At 31.1% G+C, this 15,571-nt stretch overlaps 1 long non-coding RNA gene across 2 annotated transcripts; it reads right to left on the reverse strand.

Annotated features, from left to right (window-relative positions):
- Positions 1–742: 742 nt before the first annotated feature.
- On the reverse strand, positions 743–14,584 carry LOC143069750 (uncharacterized). 2 transcript variants are annotated; one of them, XR_012976478.1, is made up of 5 exons: positions 14,513–14,584; positions 5,465–5,540; positions 4,483–4,545; positions 3,179–3,585; positions 743–1,929 (listed from the first exon to the last, which is right to left on the reverse strand). It is a non-coding gene; the product is annotated as an uncharacterized LOC143069750 (long non-coding RNA). The 2 variants fall into 2 exon arrangements; XR_012976479.1 differs by having other exon boundaries at positions 14,397–14,558.
- Positions 14,585–15,571: the final 987 nt, after the last annotated feature.

Here is a 15,571-nt window from a genome sequence, read left to right on the forward strand (position 1 = left end):
TAGTTGACTATGTGGTATGGGTTTTACTAATTAATAATTGCTGGAGGCCGTACTGTAATCTATAGTTTTTAATTTCTGGGTCTATTGTTGAGAATTGTCTCATTGGCAATCATACCACATAAAACAGACTCTATTTTAAAAGAGTAAAATCCATTTTATTCCTTTTTATAATCTTTTTCAATGTTTACCATAAATTGAATGAAGATTTCATAAAGAAACACACATTTTTTACAACATTCCATGTTTTTATTTTTATAATTGATAAAATTTACATTAATTGTTCAGGAAATTTCCCAAAATATATGAAAGTTTCAAAATTGTTGTAGTAAAGATGTATGTGACAACAAATTATTCGGGAAATGTCCCGAAATCATTCTCAACATTATTATTTATTACATATATGTTGGCAGAGCATTTTAACAAACGGATCTGAAACGCATTTCGGGAAATATCCCGACAAAAAATAAACTAAGTACAACATGTATAACACAGATGTCTTCAAATATTTCGGGATTTATCCCGAAAATTCAAATGTATATGCTAGACCTCATGACTAATAATTTCTTTTCACATTTCGGGAAAAATCCCGAAAATATAAATCTAATATCAGACACACACTTGTTACATAGATTTTTTTTACCCATTTCGGGAAAAATCCCGAAATAAAATCTACAAGAAAAAATTATGCATTTTGGTTTTTTAAACATATTGGGGAAAATCCAGAAAAAAAAAATCATTCAGATTTTACAACACATAATTTTGATACATTAAAAAAAGTTTTTACATAAATTTGTTTCCAACATTTGTTAAAATTTTAATTCATAAAAAATATGTTTATAACCATACTTTTCATTTCTTTAAAAAAAAAAGTAATTTCTTAGAAATAATAAGGTTACTCTATACTGCATCCCTTTTGTCATGCTTCAGTAATTCCCTAAATATAATATCAACCAAATTTGTCCCACAAAAAGGGGGGCCTATGCATCCTCTAAATCCTATTTATAAGTGGTCGATATTAAACTGGCCTAAGCATAAACTTTAACATATAAACAGAAAACTGCAAAAGATTGTAAGTTATAAAACCATGATTCAGCGTTCAGGATTATTAAAATCCCTAAACACATGCATTGTCCAAAAGCTTATTCAACTGCATATAAATTATCCCTGACCTACTTTTAGTGGTTCTCTTTAAACTGGACTTATCACAAATATTTCAGTGTAAACAAGGGAAATTTTCAAAGTCAATATGCCATTACTGAGAGGCTGGTGAGGAGGGCGATGCTCAATGGGATTGAGATATATATATATGTGTCCATAACACATTATACTCTGCTTCCACAATCAGATTTCCATGTTCAGTAACTTATTTGTAATTGTTTAAAAAACACTGACTTAAATGAACACTTGAAAGTACAAAGTTTCAAGTTTATTTGACCATTACATCATAGTAAACTATTGTACACAAAACCTTAACCTTCTCTACTGTTGTACATCTTGAAAACAAAATAATTGATAAAAACTAGTTTCAACTCATTATTTCAAATGCCAATGAAATTTTAAAATAGGAATGAAAAAAAAAATTCAAACTCAAAAATATTCAATAATGTAGCCTCATTTAATTTTCCTAATTTGCACATTTTTTTTGTCACAGAAAACATGGAAGAAACTATCTTTAATTATGTTTTTTCTAAATTTCTTTGATATTCTCCACAGCAAAATATAAAAATTAAAATACTGTTCTAAAGTAAAATACATGTACTTTTAATATTACAAATACATACAATAAAATATAACTACAAATCATAGTATACATGTGAATAAATCTTCATAGCATGTGCAATGTTTGTTATATTCAGATGGAATTATTACATATTATAAATTGATCTGTTTCTTTACTGATGCCTAGCTTTCTCTTCCTTTCACTCCTGCCTATAAAGCAAAGTAAATTAACATTTAATAAAATATAACAAAAACGTTCTATTCTGCTGAACATGCTAAAAGTAAATATTAACTGTGAAATCAACAATTTTGATCATGTTGATAGGTTGAGACTATAACCATTTGACATTTATAATAAAACTTCTTTTCCCCCTTGACCATTTTGATTGCCTTGTGTGACGTTTCACACAATCAACATGATCATAATGTACATAATGTTTTTGACATTTTTATAAATAAAGATAGTATAGCCAATAAGTTTTCAAAATTATTTAGCCTAGAGTTGTGTTCTTTTCCCTTTCTCCAATTTGAATGTTCCTGGCAACCTGCATTCTTTTATGTTACTTTTTTCTTTTTACAAACACTGATCAAGATTTAAAAGGGGAGCAATATTGAGTTTGTATGTGACTTAATAAACAGATTAAAATCCTTAAAACAATATGTTTTATCTGTATGAACATTATGGATTATTTATTCCTTTTAGAGTTTTATGAATAAATAAATGATGAATGGGTCCATGGGACACAGATTATGCCACTGCTTGCATATAACATTTTAAAGGGTCATAAATCAAGAATGGTAAAAGTGACACACAGTACCCAAATGAGTACTTGATCTGATTTTTGTGGTAATAAGCATTGCGTTTAAGTTTCAGTACATTTGGTTAAGCAAACTTAAATTTATAGTGAACTAAAACAAATAAACAGATGTGCCATGTGAACATGATACCTCCGTCTCTTTTTCAAGAATAAAGTTCAATAACTTCTTCATAAAATTGAGAATGGAATTGGGGGAAATATGTCAACAACCTGACCAAAGTGCAGACAACAACCAAAGTCCACCAATGGGTCTTCAACACAGTGAGAAAATCATGCACTATAAGTGTTTGTCTTTTCTCTTTTTTTTTATATAGATTAGACTTTTGGTTTTCATGTTTGACAGCTGGTTTCACAAAAGTAATGTTTTGGGTCCTTAAATTAATAATAGCTTACTGTTTGGTGTGATCCAAGGCTCTGTGTTGAAGACTGTACTTTGACCTATAATTGTTTTTCTTTTACAAATTGTGACTTGGATGGAGAGTTGTCTCATTGGAAGTCATACCACATCTTCTTATATCTAATATTTTGTACAAACATACAAGGATAAAACTTACTGCCCCCTCCGCTACGACGGGGCATAACAAAAAGCATATGTATATATAGAGAAGCAGGACTCTTATTAAGACTGAATATTACAGTACCTTATTCTGCATTCTTTCATCTTATCCCCTGATTGCTGACATGAATGGTTCTTTATTTCTTTTACTTCCAGGCAATTTTGGTATGAAAGCACCATATTTCAAGCTAAGTGTACCCATGGTTTGTCCTGGGTGTATTTTGATAAAAATGATAAATGTTGACCGCATCTTTTGGTGTCTCTTGTAAAACAATAATGCAAAGCCTCTGTGTGTTGTTTAAAATTACAAATCAAAGGAATTAACCAGTAAAACAAATTGTATTATAATTTCACTTCTGAAATAATCCTGACCGGTGACTGTACAGTTTCAGCATATTTTCCTTTGTTCTTAATTTTTCTGATATTTAGCTGAAAGCAGGATCAATGAAAATCTTCATGTGTGTGGCCAACAGGTTCTTACGACCAGAGAACCTGAAAAAAAATTATCTGTTGAGGTCATAACTAGTATCATTTATTTATCCATTAATGAGATAGAGCTTTGTTAGAATATTGAAAGGTGGAAGCAGTATAATTACTTTAATACACTAAAATATGTAATAAATAAAACAAGAATGTGTCCATGGGACACAGATGTCCCTGCTTGTAAATATATCTCTGATATATATCCTTTTTCCTATTAAAAAAGTAACATATTCATGATAATATGAGAATGGAGAAAGTGACTTGATCAGTGTTTGGTGTTAACAAGCATTGTGTAAACATTTCACAACACTTAATGGTTGATACAAAGTAAAGTTATAGTGCAGTTTGGGATTTGAACAAGTTTTCAATTACTTCAAGTTCCCGTAAATCCCTGATATTCTTTAATGTTTTTTTTTATTGCAGTACAGTAATAATCTGATGGTTCAAGAGAGCACAAAACCACAACAACATGTTTAATGTTTATCAAAATATCATTTTCCTTTGTTTTTTCTTAATATTATAAAACCAAAAGAAAAATAAATTTCCATATCTTGCCCTGTTAACGAGTTGTAATAAAATTTATTCATCAACATGATCAAATACACTGGATAAGAATCTGTTGGTAGTGCTCTGAGGTTAAATAATTGACTTATTTTCATAGGTTTATGACCACTGACCAGCTATAACAATAATGGCTATAGAAAGTTGAGGCTCCAATGGGCCTTTATTGCTCACCTGATATTCTTATTTACAATTGATGCATGAAATAATGCAACTGTTATACTTTTGCTTTAGTTTCAGAGATATAAGTAAACACTGCATTTTCCTCCTATTTTCTATTTTTAGCCATGTCTGCCATGTAGGTTGGCAGGGTCATCAAACACATTTAAAACTATATATACATACCCTAATGATGAGTGTGGCCAAATTTAGGTAGATTTGTCTCAGTTGTTTCTGGAGACGACTTTTCTAAAAGATGAAAAAAAATTATGAAAAATTATTCATTATTTATTTCTTTCAAAATTCTCTGAATAAATAAATGTCATGATTGGGTCCATGGGACACAGATTATGCCCCCACTTGCATATAACTTTTTAAAGAAAAAAAGAAAAAAACATACAATAGATTGTATACCAATATGCGAATTAAAATATTAAGGTACAATGTAATGTATGTGCCTGTTCCAAGTCAGGAGCCTGTAATGCAGTGGTTGTCAATTGTTGAAGTGTTACATATTTATTTTTTTTTTTCATTTTTTGTTCATAAATTAGGCCGTTAGTTTTCTTGTTTTACATTTGTCATTTTGGGGCCTTTTATAGCTGACTATGCAGTATGGGCTTTGCTTATTGTTGAAGAGGGTACAGTGACCTTTAGTTTTTAATGTCTGTGTCATTTGGTCTCTTGTGGAAAGTTGTCTCATACCACATCTTCTTTATATATAAAGTTAAGTACAACATTTAAAAGTGTTGAAAATGGTTGATGTTAATTACATTATATTAGATTTTCTTGAGGAGAATAACTAAAATATGATTTTATTAGGGCTTGGATCCCACTAACATGTTTAATCCTGCTATCTTCTGTGCCTGTCCCAAGTCAGGAACCTGGACAATCAGTGGTTGTTGTTTGTTGCTGTGTTGCATATTTGTTTTTAGTTATTTTATTTGTATATTAATATTAAGGTCATTAGTTTGGAATTATTTTACAATTGTAATTTCAGGGCCTTTTTTATATATGACTATGCAGTATGATCATTGCTGAAGGCTGTACTTTGACCTATATATATAGTTAACTGACCGACGGAGGGACAGGTGTAAAACAATATGCCTGTCAACTTTTTCTTACAATTTCATACATTTTCCATATCATTGACTATTTTATCATTACTTACATCTGTCCATTATTATATTGTCTTTTAGGTCACATTGCATTTCAAGCTGATGTTCAATACTTGCACAGTTGTACACCTAGAAAAAAAATATGCAAAATTAAGATACAACAGTCTTGTGTTACTGTCACACTAGTTTAGATAGAGAGTCGTGTGAGTTTCTAACAGAAAATTTACAACACATCAATGAAAAATTGAAAAAAGTAAATAAAATTATACATTTGTCATTTTCGCTGTTGAGGTTACATAAGTGCATTAGCTGCCTTATTTTTACATGTTCACAAATCAGTATCCAGGAGAAGAGTAAATATATAGAGGCTCTGCACCCTCCCCCTGAAATGTTGTGTTCTTAAGGAAACCAGGTGCTTTTTCCAAGTTAAGAAAGAGTTTTAAAACTATCCATGCATGTCCTCACATCTAATTTATAAAAGATGATTAAATTGATCACTGAAATATGTATCAGAGTGAGAACTTCTCAATGTTCATTTTTTTTTTTTTTTGGGGGGGGGGGATATTTATTACCCTAATTTAATATTTCTATTGTCTTTAATTAAGTAACTGGGACCTACAGTACTGAGGATAAAATTTTCATATCTCTTCATTTATATACACAAATTCTAATGTTTCACATCCTGGGGGATTAAAACCGAGATTAAAACCCATGAAATTGAAATTTTCACACTTATAGTAGTAATTGGTACTGTAAACATGTAATAATGTTTTCCCAGTAGGCAGTCTCACCAAACTTAAGATAGACAAGACATAATAAATCTATTATACAATATACACAGCATGCACATGACATGTGCTCCAATCATAATGATGAACTGAGTCCATACTGTTCCTTTAACATGTTTAACAAATAATGCGATTTTTTTTTTAATTAAGATTCTGTGATTTTTTTTAATTTTATAAACATTCTTATAGTTTGCTTGAAATAAATATAAGTTATATATACTTAATCATCTGTAGAATTTTTTTATTAATGAACAAAAAATTAGCTTAACTGATTAATCAATATTTAGGTCACAAGGCTTTTTACCCTGATGATCGAAGCTTGTCTAGAAATTGCTTCAGATTACTTTTAAGCAAATAGAACAGTTTTGAACATTCAAAAGGTCCCAAGTACATGTAAATATTAATGACACACATGTTTGATGACCAACAATGTATGAAGAAATTTTCAAAGAACATAAAAATAAAAAACACAAAAAAAATCACATTATAAATCGAACACTGTTTCTGTTAGCGCTTTCACTGCATCCCTTACAGTTCATCAGACAGAATTGTTATTGTTACTAGTAACAACTTGTGATGTTACCTAATAGTAGCGTCATGTGGTAGTTTGTATAAATTACGGAATCTTATTCACAGACCGAATTTCACTTCCTATTAAAAGTCGGCTTATATACAGTTAAATAAAATAGCGTTCCTTGGCTTCAAGTGGAATTTTATCTTAGGTCCACATCTGAAACTAGGTGTTGCTCACCTTGGTCTATGTGCATATCATAAACGAAGGACACAGCAGAGTAATGGATTCATGACAAAATTGTGTTTTGATGCTGGTGATGTGTTTGTAGATCTTACTTTACTGAACATTCTTAGTGCTTACAATTATCTCTATCTAATGAACCTATGAATCTATCCCAGTAGTTAAACTATTTTGTAAAATTTTACAAGATTTACAAAATTTATGAAAATTGTTAAAAATTGACTATAAAAGGCAATAACTCCTTAAGGGGGTCGATTGACCATTTTCATCATGTTGACTTATTTGTAGGTCTAACTTAGCTCTACATTATATTATAATTATTTTATAATAATATTCAAGATAATAACCAAAAGCTGCAACATTTCCTTAAAATTACCAATTCAGGGGCAGCAACCCAACAACATTTTGTATGTTTGTTACGGAAATTTCAGGGCAGATAGACCTAGACCTAACAAAACAAATTTAACTGCGTCAGATTTGCTTAAAATGCTTTGGTTTCTGAGATTTTAGCAAAAAACTGCATTTTACCCTAGTTACAATTTTTTGCCATGTTGACCATCTTGGTTCGCCGGATGGCATCATTTAACACATTTTTTAAACTAGATACCCTAATGATAATTGAGGACAAGTTTGGTTAAATTTGTCTTAGTAGTTTCAGAGAAGATTTTTGTAAAAAAAGAATTGACAAAAATTGACTATAAAGGGCAATAACTCATTAAGGGGTCATGTTGACTTTTTTGTAGATCCTACTTTGCTGAACATTATTGCTGTTTACAGTTTATCTATTTCCATAATAATATTGAAGATAATAACCACAAACGGCAAAATTTCGCTAAAATTTCCAATTCAGGGGCAGCACGACAATGGACGACGGACGCCAAGTGATAAGAAAAGCTCACCTGACCTGAAAGGAATATAGTTTAAATTTTCCCTTTCCACATTGGTCAAAGTGTTCAGAACATGGAGAGTTTCTAATTGAAGGGACCTTTGTCCAGACAGCTGTTTGTGAACTCTTCCTCTATCAAATGGTTTGACCTGTATGTAGTTTTGATTACAAGTGGGACAGGTTGCACAATAAATAATATTTTTCGGTGTAATTGCTGTGCCTGATTTCAGAGTTTTACTTCTAGCATTTAGCATGTTCCACATCTGGGATCCCCCCATTTTTGTATTTCTGCCACCTTCGTTCTGTGTACTGAATTTTGCTCGTGTCAGAAGTTTCTTTAGATTTGGTGCTTGTTGACGGCTCCCAATAAGTCATGATTCATCGACTAGATCTTTCATTTGCTTGATGCAGAATAGGTAAAAAAAAACTTAGCAGAATTAAAGATCAGTGACTTTTTTATTATCTCCCTTTAAAGGACACTTAGCTTTCACTGTGAAAAAGTCCTCTTATTGAATGTCAACCCTGTAGGACAGAATTTAATAGTACTTTATCATAAAAGAATGTCCAATTGAAGGACACTTTTTCACAGCATCTGACAAATCAAAATATTTACATTTTCTGTAAAAAAGTGTCAAGGTGGTTGATAGTAAACAAATTAGGTATTGTTACTTAAAGACCAAACAACCTATTCATTTCTACCAGTGATTTTTCCTTAAAATTTTGTGTGAAGGTATTTCATGATTTGAGGAACAAAATGTGATGAAACAAATTGGGGGTCACCGACTTATTTTTGTCACTATATAGCGACCTCAGTTTCGCGTTTCCTGAATATTAACATAATATTTGCTTGTTATCTAAACTCTCAAAAAAATCCTTTATATCAAACCTACAAGCATAGTTCTTGTTTCACGTTAAACAGTAGATTTGTATCTATCAAAACAGGTTCAAAAATTTAAAACTCATATTGTTTTGATCTTTAAAATTATGATTTATTTCATCCCCGCCAAAAATAAAAATGAAAAATGAAAAACGTTTCCAGTATTAAAAAATTCTGCCAGTGATTTATCCATACAAAATTTCAAGAAGGAAAGTGCCATGTGTATGTAATCTTCAAAATAAAGCAAAAAAAAGTGTGTGTCACCGACCTTTCAAAAAAGTTATAATTTTCATGTTTTTTTTTCTCGTTTGTTTTGAAGAAAAGAGTTGTCTTTCTTTAGAACATTGCATCTGACGTCATAGTACAAACTTTTCTTGCTGGCCTACTATTTGAAAAATATCGCAAATTGGACTTTTGAAACTCACATTTAAATTTCCAAGAATAGCAAATATATTCACCTACTTTATCATCTGGTAATACAAGAGATTAAATGCATCTATCAGTCTCAGATCTTATGATGCTGTTGCCGCATAATATTTACCTTCAGAAACACCATCCGTTGGAATGAAAAATTGTTTGAAATAACCTTTCACGCTGCTTTTGTTATGAAAATCTGTTTTTGTCCTCTGTCCCTCATTAGAATAATTATTGAAAATACAAAAAATGAAAGATGGCACTGGCTAACTTACAGAGTATTTGACTATATCAGACTCAAAGTGTGTTTTTTTTTTCGTGTCAATTTTAGAAGTCTGCCATAATGAACTTATTCGCTACTGTTGACAGACGGACACACAAAATCATGAATGAACGTCTTTATACCATTATTTTTCCTGACTCAGACAAACTTAATTATTGCATCAAGTTTGTGATTCATTATTTCTGAATATTTAACAGTCAGGGGACTTACTTAAATGAGTGATTTTCTAAATCACTGATTAAAGTAACATTATTTCCATAAAGATTGGAAGTAAGAGTTGTCTTTCTTTAATAATCACCTATTTAAGTAGTACAAATTAATCACTAAAGGAAGTGATTTAATTTTATTATAGCTTTAAATATAGAATACTAATGATCCAGGGACTAATTATGTTTCTAAAATTATCAGAACCAACATCTGTTTTGTCTAGGATGACCAGGTCATTTCAGGTGATAACCTTGAACTGAATCTAGGATAATGACATTAAGATTACTTGTTTAAGTATCATACCTCTGACAATTTCCTTCCCAAAAATCACTTATTTAAGTATCATTATTTTAATAACCCCCACTAATTTCAACTGTCCCCTAACAGTGAAATTTTTATCAGGAACAGTAGAATTTTATTACATAATCTGAAAGATGAAACCTTGAACTTCACAGGAAAAATACTCCCACTGCTGGGAAAAATCTGTTTAGAAAGTATCAGTTCATTATGTAAAGCCATTATTATAGCATTTTTTCAACTAAAATAGAATTTGCAGATAAATGATAGCATCAAAGGCATAAACCTTGCTACATAAAAGATGCAAAAAGTTCTTTTTTTCCAAGTTTATTAATGAAAAGATATTATTTAAACCTATGTCACAGTTTAAAATTTTGGTAAAACTTCAAAATCACAATTTGTGACAAAACTTCAAATTTGCTATTCAAATAAGTGATTTAAAAATCACTTATTTCAGTATTTAGTCCCCTGACTGTTTAAGATATAAGGAAATTAAAATTATAGTATAATATATGAATTAAAGTTTTTTTATTCTAAAATGTTATAAATCTATCATAAAATACAATCCCTGTTATTACTATCTCAAGTGTTTTGAATAAACGAGACAGTAACTATAAAATACAAAAAAGTTTTTAATTCAAAAATTATTTTAGAAATAATTTTCCGTTGAAAACTACAAAGTAAGATTTCTCCAACAGGATAAAATATTATAAATCTAAATTGCTCATTTTGGAAATTTAAACAAAGGTTGTTGCCGGTATTAAAAATCAAAATTTGTTCTCAATCTTTCCGGTCATAGTTGAGCTAAATGAAAGGCAGAGATTTAATGTTGGATATTATTCTTGGAGCAATTCTTTTTGTCTTAAGTTAAATTATTACTGTATTTAGTTTTTACCACCGACAATTTTGATTTTATTTCACATTCGCTGAGTATTAATTTTATTATTATGTTTTGCCATACAGCTAATTTCCTACTGCATGTAGGGTAAAACTTTGGTTGGCCTCCTTGCTTTGTTTGTTTAAATGTTTATTCAAGCTTTGTAATTAAGATTGACATCTTCATGTATAGGTATATATGTAAACCTGTATATATATGATATTTAAATTCAATTGGATATTATCAAAAAATAATAAAACAAAATATATACAAACAAAGAAAGCAAGCTAACCAAAGTGTTGATATACATAAATTAGGTAATTATCTTCAGTGAGATCAGGGGAAATGTTTGTCATTTCTCCTTTAGACAATTTGAAATGAAACAAATGACAAAAGACAATGACCCTTTGTCATAATTTTATTTTTACTATAAGATTTTGTGAAATAAGCAGTATAAATAAATTTTAACTTCATTGCAAGATCGGACATTATTTTACGAGAATCATCAAGACATTAGTTCCATGCATACGTTGCCAGTATGTCAAAACATCTAGGAATAATTGTTTATCTGAATACTCAATTTTTGAAAATTGTGACATTAAATTAGAAGGATCATATCATAAGGAACATTGTGTATTAAGTTTTAAGTTGATAGGACTTCAATTTCATAAAAAACTGCCTTGACCAAAAACTTCAACCTAAAGCGGGACAGACGGAGGAACGGACGCACAGACCAGAAAACATAATGCTCATAAATGGTGCTGAAAAAGAACTTTCACCTATCTAATTAACATGTACACAATTGGAGAAAATGAAAGACAAAACCTGAGCAAGTGAAAGATAAAATAAGAAATGCCGATTGGCACAAATACAAGACAAATACGCATGTGAAATAATAAAAAAAAATGATATGCAGATCGGCGAAAATGCAGAAAGTCGAGATCAAAATTTATATTTGACTATTTTTATTAGAACGAAGGTCAAATATAGTGTAGTATCTTTTGTGTCCATTTGTGTTAAATTTTACATAAGACTAGAACACACCCGTGAAATTGCTGGTCCCTGACTAAAATAAAGTATATAACTATGTGTAAGCCTTATTTTAGCCTGGATATTTAGTTATCTGATAAAGTCATGCTGATTATAAGATGCACAGTTTTCTCTACTTTCAAAATCTTTCTGTTAGAAACCGTCGACCTGGAACTTATCAATTATTGGTAATATTAACTATTTGAAAAACAAAAGAGCCTGGAATGGAGTAATTTTTTATCAACAGCATTGTCCAATATTAATTATAAATAAAGTCGAATTCTTGATTTTGCTGTTTTGCGTCATGCCGGCTAACAAATTGTAAACTGAACCTTTACGCCTTATTTTAAGTCTAGATTTTTAGTATGCATATTATCATCTTTTAAAGTCATACTGATTAAAATACTACAATAGGAAACAATGTGATAGAATTTAGTATTGTCAACCTTGTGATTATGACCCTTGTATATATAGCAAATCCTAAATACACCGTTTGGTGGTGTGCCTGTCCAGTGATATTGTTGTCTTTTTTCAAAACTACCTCTACCGTTTTTTATTGGGAAAAATGCATATTTTTTATTGAAATTGGGAAATTTGTATATTTTATTCTGAACACATCTCCGATTTTTTCCTGACCTTTGCTGTCTTTTTGCACTGTTTTTTCATTATATTTTGGTTGTCAGACATTTTCAACCTGAAAGATACTTTCGGAGAGGGGAAAGAAACAGAAGCAACGATGGTACTTACAATGCATTGAAAACTACATGTGTTACAAACACCATGATGATTCTGATCAGAAAACCTGATCTCAAAAGTGCTTTCTAATATCAAAATGATAACATGAATACGATATTTACAAACATTACTACCAATGCCATCACTGTTTGGGGAAAATGTAAAACTTTTTGGGAGGAATTTTAAGCCATTTTTTTCAGTAATTGGGAATTTTCTCTAGGGGAAAAGGCCGAATTTCGGCTGTTATTTGAGCCAAACAATATCACTGCTGTCAGATGCAGAACGTACAGATAAGGTATAGGTAAAAGGTGAATATATACTATTGGTATTGGTATTGGAACTTGTTAATTATTTACAATATTAATTATATGGAAAACAAAAGGGTCTGGAGTGGTGTAACTTTTAATCAACACCATTGTCCTATATTAGCTATATATATAAAGTTGAATTCTTTGATTTGTCGTTTTTATCCCATGCCGGCTGACAAATTGGACCTCATTATTTTAGTATTATAGATATCAGCATAACAAAAAATGAAACATCTGAGTGGATTGAGTCTCCAAAAACACATTTTATGAGAATTATTTTACTTGAAATTGATTTTGTTTTTTGTCTGTTTTTTTTTTGGGGGGGGGGGGCTGGAGGGGGGTGCCTTTTCTCCTTATTTCTTATATTCTGCTATGATAGAACTTTTTCCTAGGAAATACTTAAATAAATAATATATGTTTATAAGTTAATGAAATTATTCTAAATGCTGTAACGACAAATTATTCTTGAAAAGAGAAGCCTTTTATGTCCCTCTCTGGAATGCTGCGTAAATTTAATTTTCTATCATAAATGAGTGAAAGTTACCCCATTATTATTACTTATTGACCTGAAAAGTTAAAATTTTAAGGAAATTAGAGGTATAAATTGACCAAAAGAGACCTTATAAAGGAGACAATGAGGTCCATAAGTGGTATTTATCTTCCTAAAATCATCTTAAGTATCACATTCAACTGTTTGTAGGCAGATAAGATCAATATTTGATCATTTATTGGTCCACACTATATATTTTATCTTGATGCGGCTTGGTTTGGATTTGTCGAAGAAATTTTGCTTGAATCGCTGTAGATGTCGTCTTTCATTATGCTAGATTTTTCTCAAACTATTGAACTCTGGTTATGACAAAACATAACAGAAATGCTTGAAATAACCAGTATTACAAAGGAAAAAAGTCACATTCAGTTTATTAAACAATAATCAGATAATTGTCTTCTTTAAATTTAGTCCTATAACAATTCTTCCTTTTTTACATCTTCATTCCAGGCAGGGATAGGGAAAACCAACAATCATTTTTGCATGGCCTGATCTGGACGAATAGAAAATAGGGATTGTATGCAAGTAAGGCTTAGATTTATGTAAAAAAAAATAGAGACTTTTACTTAGTTTGATCTATTACAGATTTTCATTGTGATTAAGTCACTAATACAAGTATGATATGTTCATGCCAGCATAATCATTTGTTGTTTACAAAGAGTCCTACACAACTTTAATTTGAATACAATCAAAAGTCAAGAACACCCTGGACCCAAAGCCAAAGGTGCACTTGAATGGGTCTAATATATTTCATGTATTTGGTAGATTGATTTATAAATGAATAACTTTATTTCTGAATTTTAAATTGTTTTTTTTTTTTAAATGTGTAAGATAAATAATTGCTCTACTCTAATAAGCATTGACCAGTTGACATTATTGTGGTCAGAGACATATAATACATATAGTATTATATGTCTCTGTTGTGGTCAAACAAATGACAAAAAAATATTCTGAATGATGAATCCAGATTTTCCCCATACCTGTCGCTGTCAGGTAACCTGAGGATTCCCAAAACCGAAGTGGTTCGTCTGAAAAAGGTGGAATTTACAGAATAGGTGACGGGTAACAGGTCTGTGGATAGAACAAACATCCTCACCTTCAAACTGGTAAAGTTCAACTTTTACAACAGTCCAGACAGAAGAACGTCTGTTATCCAATGTAGCTATGCAATATGGGAACCAGTTCAGGTAAGACCTTGAACTTGAAGATGCAGAGCTTTGATTGTCGGTACGACAGTAGCCTGTTGTTGAAGTGATTTCAATATATATGGTCCTATATGGTAAACATTTAGTTAAAACAAGTGTGAGAGCATTATTTACGTTTAAAGAAGGACTGAGTGTTTCGTTTTGTCCTTCTTTTTTTCTTTTTTTTAGGGGGGGGGGGGGGGGGATGGGATGGGATGGGATGGGATAAGATAAGGATAGTCCAAATAATTATGACGTCTTGAAAGGCTATTTTAATTTTTTTCTTTGACACCTTACTGAAAGGCTATCATCATTTTTTTCGTTGACGCCTTACTTAGTAAGGCGTCAAAATTATTAAGCCTTTCAAGACGTCATAATTATTTGAACTAGGATAAGGGTAGGTCACTAAGTGTGCAGTGGGTGGTAAGGGGGTGCTTGCACGTAAAAAACGTGAAATAAGACATTATTTCATAAACGTTGCACAAAAATAAATACTTTGTTGTGAACCTTTTTTTGACTGAGTCACAGTCTTCTCATTGGCGGATCCTATTCCAGGGGCTTGAACCCCCATTTTTTTTGCCGATCAATGCATTTGAATGGGGACATATAGTTGGAACATCCTCCCACCTATGTCCTGGGTTGGGACCCCCCCCCCCTTTTTCAAAATGGCTGGATCCGCCCCTGCTTCTTGTACATGTATATATATTAACTTTATGTGTTTTACATTGTGTACTTGATATTCCCGATTTAGTATACACATTTATGATATAATTGGTTTACAGCTTTTAAAAAAGTATTTCTTGACGATCCCTGCCAATTTAAGTGTTTGAAATTATTTGGTTGGTTATATAGGGAATCACTGAAGTGTGACGGAATCGCCCCTCCCCCCCCCCCCCTTTAGGCGGACAGTGGGCCCCCTCTTATGAAAATTTCTAGATTCGCCACCGCTGAACGTCAAATTAAAAAGTTAA

This window comes from Mytilus galloprovincialis, chromosome 3, assembly GCF_965363235.1.
Source record: "Mytilus galloprovincialis chromosome 3, xbMytGall1.hap1.1, whole genome shotgun sequence".
NCBI lineage: Eukaryota > Metazoa > Mollusca > Bivalvia > Mytilida > Mytilidae > Mytilus > Mytilus galloprovincialis.